This window comes from Arachis duranensis, chromosome 2, assembly GCF_000817695.3.
Source record: "Arachis duranensis cultivar V14167 chromosome 2, aradu.V14167.gnm2.J7QH, whole genome shotgun sequence".
NCBI lineage: Eukaryota > Viridiplantae > Streptophyta > Magnoliopsida > Fabales > Fabaceae > Arachis > Arachis duranensis.
The window spans coordinates 86,547,543-86,556,028 of NC_029773.3; the positions used below are offsets into that span (position 1 = coordinate 86,547,543).

The window sequence follows — 8,486 nt, forward strand, 5'->3', positions numbered from 1 at the left end:
TTTTGCAAACATCGATTGCAAAAATGAAGTGACATGTTCGACTTCCTGGACTGCGAAAATGTGTCAGTTTAGTTATTCGATTTTTGCATGCAGTACTTGCGTAAATGAAAACAGAATGTTGCCTGCAAGTATGATAAGCCATTTGCAACAAATGTCACCACCTCTCATTCTCACATTTCTCACAAAATGACTATTAAACGTAAGTAATTGTTGTTATTGTTGTTATTGTCTGTCTGTATGTAACAATTAGATATAACGATGAAATGCAATTATCCGATTATAATGCATACTTGGAGGTTGCAATCATTGATTTAGCTTAAAAGTTTTATTCTAGTGAATATGGGTTAATCATGATTCATGAATGAGGCACATAAGAAAAGTTAGGTATTGGTTTCTATTTTTGACTAAATGATGACGAGCATATTCGTGCTATGATTGATTGTCATGGAAAGATTGTAGCACAAAAAGCCAACAAGTAATGGAGCATTATATTGAGTTTGTAGACATTGACAGTACTTCTTTATCTTCTTGTTCATGTGAATTGGATTCTGGGACGAGATCAAGGCACAATCGAAGAACCGATATCAGTGGTTCGAGGGTTGCATCTTATGTACCAGAAAGTGTTTGGTTTTCGAAAGAGTCAAAAGACGAATATGAAATAGGTTTAAACTAGTTCTAATAGTGATAGTGACAAGGAAATAGTGTTCGTTCTAAAAAACCAACTTTTCTACGTCCATAATCATAGTTTTTCCTGCTGCCACCGCCTCCTCTTTCTAGTCGTTCGCAAGTTTTAAGTCATTATTCTTTATTGGACCTTGATACCAAGAAGGTTGATCCGATTTCTTTTGGTCCCTTTGGCCCTTATGACTACAATACAAAGAGAGTATGAAGTTGCAAGTTGGGTATAGATTTTACAATGAGGAGTTCGTGTACCTAACCATCAAGCCTTGCCGTCGTTTCTTCTCCCTTCCTATCTGAAACAACATGGCACTGCTCCTTAACTTCTTTGGTTCATTTTTACCTCGGTCTCCTTCATCGAAGATGGCATCCCATCTTCAAGATCAGACAACTTTGGTAGCAAGATTCTTCAAATAAGTTTAATAAAGCTTCTTAGTGAGATGAGATTCTGACAATTACATGAATGTGATTCTTCTGAATTTAGTAAATAGATTTTCAACTCATTTTTTATTCATTATTTACTTTAATTTCAAAGCCCAGCTGCTTGATGAAGAGAATTGTCGTCGGTCTAGAATTTCTTCAAATAAATGAATCCTCGTTGCAAGTACAGTTCTAAACCAACAAACAATCCTCCCAATAAAAATTATTGGTTTTGTCACAAGTACAAACCCCAATGAAAATTAACCGAAGTATTTAGACTCCGAGTCGTCTCACAAGAAATTGCAATGAAGTGTTCAATTATTGGCTATGAAGGAACAAGGGGGTTTGGTTTATAAAAAGGGAAGGAAATAAATGACAAGAAAAGTGAATGAAAAGAATTAATAAAGAAATGGAAAAAGAACTTTTGACTAAGACATGGGAAATTGAGATCATCATCCTTGTCAACAAACTAATTGTTGATAATTATGAGGTACCAACCCATTAAGTCTATTTATAAAAGCCTTAAGTACGTAATATCTACTCCTAAACTTGAAGCACGTCAAATAGGTTTGATCACATCAACCCATAAGTCCCAACCTATCTATTAATTAGATTAGTAGTGGGTTAGTGTCAATGGGTATCAAATTGATCACCTAGGATTCTCAAATCACCAATTCAATGAAACCCAATGACTCAAGGTCACTCAATTCCCTTAGCCTAGACCAAGAGTCAAGAAAACTACTCAAAAGCTAGTGAAAATATTTTATCAAATATTTAGAATGCAATAAAAGTAAACATCATCAAATGTAAGAATTAACAAGATCCATGACTATCACAAGCAAGAAATCAACAATAAACAGAACAATTAACCATAAGAGCATAAAAGAAACCTCAATTGCATTAAAGGAAACCAAATCCAAATCCAAATCCAACAAGAGTTCATAAACATAAAAGAGGCATAAAAGTAAAATTAACATCACAACTAAGAGAATGAAGGTGTAGGAACAAGAAATTGTAGAGGAAATAAGATGAAATCAAGAAATTGAATCTAGATCTAAGAGAAATTACCCTAATCCTAACCTAATTCTAGAGAGAAGAGGGAGCTTCTCTCTCTAGAAACTAACTAAAGGCTCATCATGACTAACTAAGTGCTTCCCCTTTGCTCAATCTTCAATTCTGCATCAAATACCCTCAGAAACAAGTTGGATTTGGGCCTGGGCAGCTCAGAAATCGCCCCAGTGATTTCACTTTAAGTGGGTCACGTGCCGAATGTCACGCGTGCGCGTCGATGGCAAAAACCCCTACTCACGCGTACGCGTGGGTGACGCGTACGCGTAGCTTGAAGAATCTCTAATGCACGCGTACACGTGCATGACGCGTGCGCGTGGCCCTCAATTCTCCAAAAGCTCATTTCTTCATGAATTCTCCCTTTTGCATGCTTCTCTCTCCATTTCTTCCATCCAATACTTGACTAATGAACCTGAAATCACTCAACAAATACATCAAGGCATCGAATGGAATTAAAGTGAATTAAAATCACAAATTTAAGGGCCTAAAAAGCATGTTTTTACACTTAAGCACAATTTAAGGAAGAATTACAAAATCATGCTATTTCATTAAATAAATGTGAAAAAAAGGTGATAAAATTCTCCAAAATAAGCTCAAGACAAACTACAAAATTGAGGTTTATCACTGCTTTATTTTTTTAGACAGGCACTATGCTTTTAATATTCATATTTTTTTTGTTTTAGACTTCAGCCCAATATCTAATATCTGAAATAAAAAAAATCTAAAATTTATAAAAGAATAGTTAACTTGATTAATAAGTTTTAAATTCAAATGATTCATATAAAATATAATAAATGAAGAATTAAAATTTGATGAATTAGCAAAGAGTGTTTAAGTGTTTTAGGATGACCCTTGTACTTACCTATTTTTAGTTTGATTTAGCATGTAGTTTTTAGAAAGCCACCGTTTTAAAAGCCAGGTTTGATAAGCTTTACCAAACCAAATGAGTCTTTTCAGCAGTGCTGCACCATAAAGACCGTCACAGATGAGCTTGGAGAGGTTCATGTTCTCACTTAAAGTGTAATTTAATTAAGAAGAGTAACATGGAGATCTTCCCAGCACACGTGCGACATGTGTGGAACGAATGGGAGCTCCGGACACTGGTTTTGATAAGCCTGACATGGCAAGTTATCCTCATCATATGTGGCTCTTGGAGGAAGCATGCCAGTGGCGGCTTCATCAGCTTCGTCGTTTGGGTAACATATCTTTCAGCAGATTGGTTAGCCACAGTCTCGCTGGGCACGCTTGCCAACGACCAGGGAGACGCAGGCAAACAAGATAGGAATCACGCGTTGCAGGCCCTTTGGGCTCCTTTCCTCCTCTTGCATCTCGGCGGCCCTGACACAATCACTGCTTATGCCTTAGAAGACAACACCTTATGGCTAAGGCATTTGCTCGGTCTACTTGTCCAAGTTTCCGTCGCCTTTTACATCTACTTAAGATCTTGGAGCAGCAGCGCTTTGACTTTTATAGCCATACCGGTGTTTGTTTCCGGGATCATAAAGTATGCAGAGCGCACTTGGGTTCTGAGGTCAGCTAGCCCGGACCAACTTGAAGATTCTCTGCTTTCCGCTCCGGCCATTCAAGCCCCCAAACTGAACATTTCTTATGGCGATCTTGAGATTGAGTATGTTGACAAAGGATACTACTTGCTTCCTGTTCTCAAGCGTCTATACGCGAATCTAAGCCTTACATACTCAGAGGGTCAACGAGCTTTCAGATCGGTGATGGGAAAGGAAGAAAAGGACGGCCAACAACACAGTAATTATGCTTTTAAATTGGTTGAAGTTCAATTGGGATTTTTGTATGACTTGCTTTATACAAAAGCGACTTCAATTTATTCTCTGCCTGGACTCATTCTTCGACTCATTAGTGTTCTCTCCATAGTGTCTGCACTAGCTTCATGCGTTGTCCTCGTTGACTCTCACAACTACTCAAGGGTTGACATCTATATAACATATTGTCTATTTATCGGTGCCATTTCACTTGAGCTTTATGCACTTGTGTCGCTTGTTTTCTCTGACTGGACATTGCGTTGGCTAATCAAGAAACAGAGTTCACTGCAGAATTTCATAAGCTGGGTTTTGTATCATTTTCAGAAAAGGTGGTCAGGGAAGTTAGCTCAACACAACTTGTTGAACTTTTGCATGAAGAAGAGGGTGATAAGTTGCATTGGAAGTGATTTTCTTTTCAGAAGCTATTTTGTGCTGGAATTGTACCGGCAAAGGGCATGGGAAGACGCAGATGCTGATCTTAAACAGTTGATCTTTCAAAATCTCGTAGAAAAGCAAAAGGAATACGACAGAGAGGGATTTGATTACAACTTTCTCAAGGAATTGCTTTCTTATAAAGGTTACAATGCTTTGCTTAAGAACAAATGCAAAGAGATTGGCTGGAGCGTTGAGGTTGAATTTGACCACAGTGTACTTATTTGGCATATTGCAACTAACATATGCTATCATTCTATGCCAGACAAGTACAAGGACCACAAGCGCGAAGCCGAAGCCAGTAAAAAGATATCCAATTATATGTTGTATCTTCTACTCATGCGTCCAGTGATGCTGCCTAAATGGATTGATAGGATTACACATGTTCGAAATACCTTCCGGGAAGCCATAAGGATATTGCAGCGGAAGCATCCATCCGTGAAAGATGCTGCAACCGCTTCAAGAGTGCTGATTCAGATGCACACACAGAGTCACCAGCCGCTTGAACAACTTAGTAAGGAAAAGAGGGGCAAGTCTTTGTTACACGAAGGATGTCGACTTGCTTCACAGATAGAAGATCTTGGATGTTCCTGGGAGATGATTTGTGAGGTGTGGATAGAGATGCTTGCTTATGCTGCAAGTCAATGTGACTGGACGGCGCACGCTCAGCAACTTCGAAGAGGAGGAGAGTTTCTCACTCATGTTTGTCTTCTCATGGCGGACCTTGGTTTAAATGAACAATTTGATATTGGGCGGAAGGGAGTCACCGTTGAAAGCCAAAATGATGGATGGGGATGCGTAAGAAGTAAATTTCTCGGTTCTTACTTCTAAGTGATGTAACAAACTCTGATGTTCTGTTTTCTAGTTAACCTGTTCTTATATTCTGTCTTTGAGCAACCAATGTTTAGTTAGTTATGCATTTTGCATTAAAAGAAAATAGTTCATCTAGATCATGATTTTTTTTATCCCATATTCTGAACATCGTCCAATGGCATCTCATAATAATACAGGTTCTTTCACATCACTGCAAAATTAAGCAAATTAATTTTCCTACACTTTTTAGCAGTTTCTGAATGGTATCACATCCATTAAGATTAAAAGTTTGCCAATTAAGCAAATTAGTTATTGCAGAAGGCAACTTCTTTAGCTCATAATTGAAAGACAGGTTAAGGTACCTTAGATGTAGCAATTCAGCTTCTTTCAATGGAAGCCCTTTTATTGCGCAAGAGCTCAAATCCAACGCCCTGATCCTCTTCATACGACATAGAAGGCTGGTAAGATTTGTTGGAGCTGAGTCGGAAGACTCGGACAAAATCATTAGAGGGTGTAGTTTCTCTGCATTGGCAATTGAATCTTGAAAAGAGGTCTGATCTTCAAGACACAGGCTACGTTGACGATAAGGAGGAGGCTTTGCCACAACACGATTTTCTACAAATTGATGGTGAAAAAGGAACATGTGGAGGACGAGGAGGATGAGGAGAAACAGAGTAATTATGCTTTTAAATTGGTTGAGGTTCAGTTGGGTTTTCTGTATGACTTGCTTTACACAAAAGCAACTACAATTTACACTCTACCGGGTCTCATTTTCCGATTCATTAGTGTTCTATCCACAGTGTCTGCTCTAGCTTCATGTGTTGTCTTCCTTAATGTTCATGAGCATGAGTACTCAGGGGTTGACATTTCTATAACATATTGTTTATTTATTGGGGCTATTTTACTTGAGCTTTATGCACTTGTGTCCCTTCTTTTCTCTAATTGGACTTTGAATTGGCTAGTCAACAAGCAAAGTTCACTGCAGAATTTCATATGCCGGGCTTTGTCTCGTTGTCAGAAAAGGTGGTCAGGAGAGTTAGCTCAACACAACTTGTTGAATTTTTGCATGAAGAAGAGGGTAACAAGATGTCTCGGAAATGATTTTCTTTTCAGAAGCTATTTTCTGATGGAATTATACTGGGAAAGGACATGGGAAGATGTAGATACTGATCTCAAACAGTTTATCTTTATACAGCTCAAAAGAAATCAAAGGGAGTACTGTATACATAAATTTGTACAATAAACTTCTTTTGAATTTCAATTATAAAATAAACAGACCAAAAATGATGTGAAAATCTTACACCGCCAAAAATACAGGTTTTTGATAAATACTTCACATTTAACATATCAAATATGAGAATGATGTTACTTTTTACTAAGAATCCTAAAAATGTTAGGATATTCTCCAGAATCAAATGCAAACACAGAAATTTAAGGTAATGTTCAATGTACAACTAACCATAGGAAGATAGATAAACAGATTTGAATATGTTACTTTTTTTTTTCCTCTATCTTTACAATTGTGATAAGATAAAGAGAATAAATAAGAAAGTGTTCACAATTAAGTGGTCCGGTCGGGCCGTTTAAAATGTTTTACTCATCTTTAACAACCCATTTGCCGGCAAGTTTGCTGGACAGAAAATTGCAGTAATGTTTTTAAATGAAAGTAGCATTTCTTTTTCTTCTTCAACAACCCACTTAAAAAGTAAGGAAGATATAAAATTTTGTTAGGAATCAAAAGTATTCGATATAAAATTTTTAAAAACCAATTTATATTTTTATTCTAAATAAAAATTCAAAACTTACTAATTTATTGGTTAATTTTCTAAAAAACGTTACGCTTAATTGTTTATATTTATTTTGGGAAAATGTATTTTTTTATTTTGTCCTTTGCACGAAGGTTATTATTTTTTATATATATTTTCGAACACGTTTTTTTTAGACTTCATTTCATTATGTGAATTAAAGAAGGTTATTTTTTTTGTATATATACTTTAAAATAGGGTCTTTTTTCTTTTTAAGATTTCATTTCATTTTGTTCTTTCCAAGAAGGTCATCATTTTTTATATATATTTTTGAACTTGGTCTATTTTTAGACTTTCATTTCATTTTGTGAAAGGTGGTCATCCTTTTTTATATAGAAACATGGTCTTTTTTTTAGATTTCATTTCATTTTGTCCTTTTCAAGAAGGTCATCATTTTATATATATATATTTTGGAGCACGGTCTTTTTTTAAGATTTCATTTCATTTTGTCCTTTTTATGAAAGTCATTATTTTAGAACATAGTCTTTTTTTAGACTTCATTTCATTTTGTCATTTTCCCGAGGATCATCATTTTTTATATATATATTTTGGAACACGGTCCTTTTTTAAGATTTCTTCCCACCTTGCCTCCCTGATTTCTTGGGTCACATATAAGATATTCCATTAAAAAAATTGAAACAAAAGTATTCCAATAAACATATACCATTAAGATTATTGACCGATAAATATAAATTAAAGGTCTATATTAAGAGAGAAATTTTAAAATAGATTTACAAATGGGAAGATCATGTATAAAGCACAAGTTACAAGTTAAATGTCAAAACAATTTTAGAAGAATATAATATAAATTAAAGAACATCAAAATTAGACACCTATATATTATAAAAAGAATTATATAAACAACATTTTAAATAACTAATATCTGCATTAAAAATATTAATTGGTTGTTGTTACAAGAATGATTCTATACTATACGTGACTAAGGACTAGAATAGGTTCAATATTGTTTAGGTAATTTGATTTTATTATTAGTATTTGATTAAATTATAATTATAGAATTTTAAATTATTGCCTCAATTTATATATTACGATTATTTTTTGTTGATGTGCTATTTTTAAATAATTTAATAAAATAAAGTAGTGTCAGATATTATTAAGTTTATTTTTATCCTTTATTTTTTTATTTGTATTTTCATTATATTTGACAAAAAATGAACCTACACATCTATTAAATCGTTGACCTAAAGACAATTTATTTGCCAATAAAAACAGATTTTATTTATAATTGGAATAAAATTTATTTGCCAATAATCGGTGGATAAAATAGAAATTACATCCGTGTCATATAATTATAATTGATTAATTGGTATAAAATGAAATTATACCCGTGCCATGAGTAATAATCTAAATAATTATATCTTAACAAAATATAATTTGAAATAATTTATAAACAATTATCTTAACAAAAATAATTATTTAATAATTGATTTAAAAATCAATGCAAAAAATAATTATTAATAATAGTATTATTAAC

General features: G+C 34.4%; 1 long non-coding RNA gene across 1 annotated transcript; it reads right to left on the bottom strand.

Moving 5' to 3' along the window:
* Positions 1-1,972: 1,972 nt before the first annotated feature.
* LOC127744832 (uncharacterized) lies at positions 1,973-6,337 on the bottom strand. Its single transcript, XR_008005981.1, has 2 exons — positions 5,549-6,337; positions 1,973-2,578 (listed from the first exon to the last, which is right to left on the bottom strand). It is a non-coding gene; the product is annotated as an uncharacterized LOC127744832 (long non-coding RNA).
* Between the last annotated feature and the right edge of the window lie 2,149 nt (positions 6,338-8,486).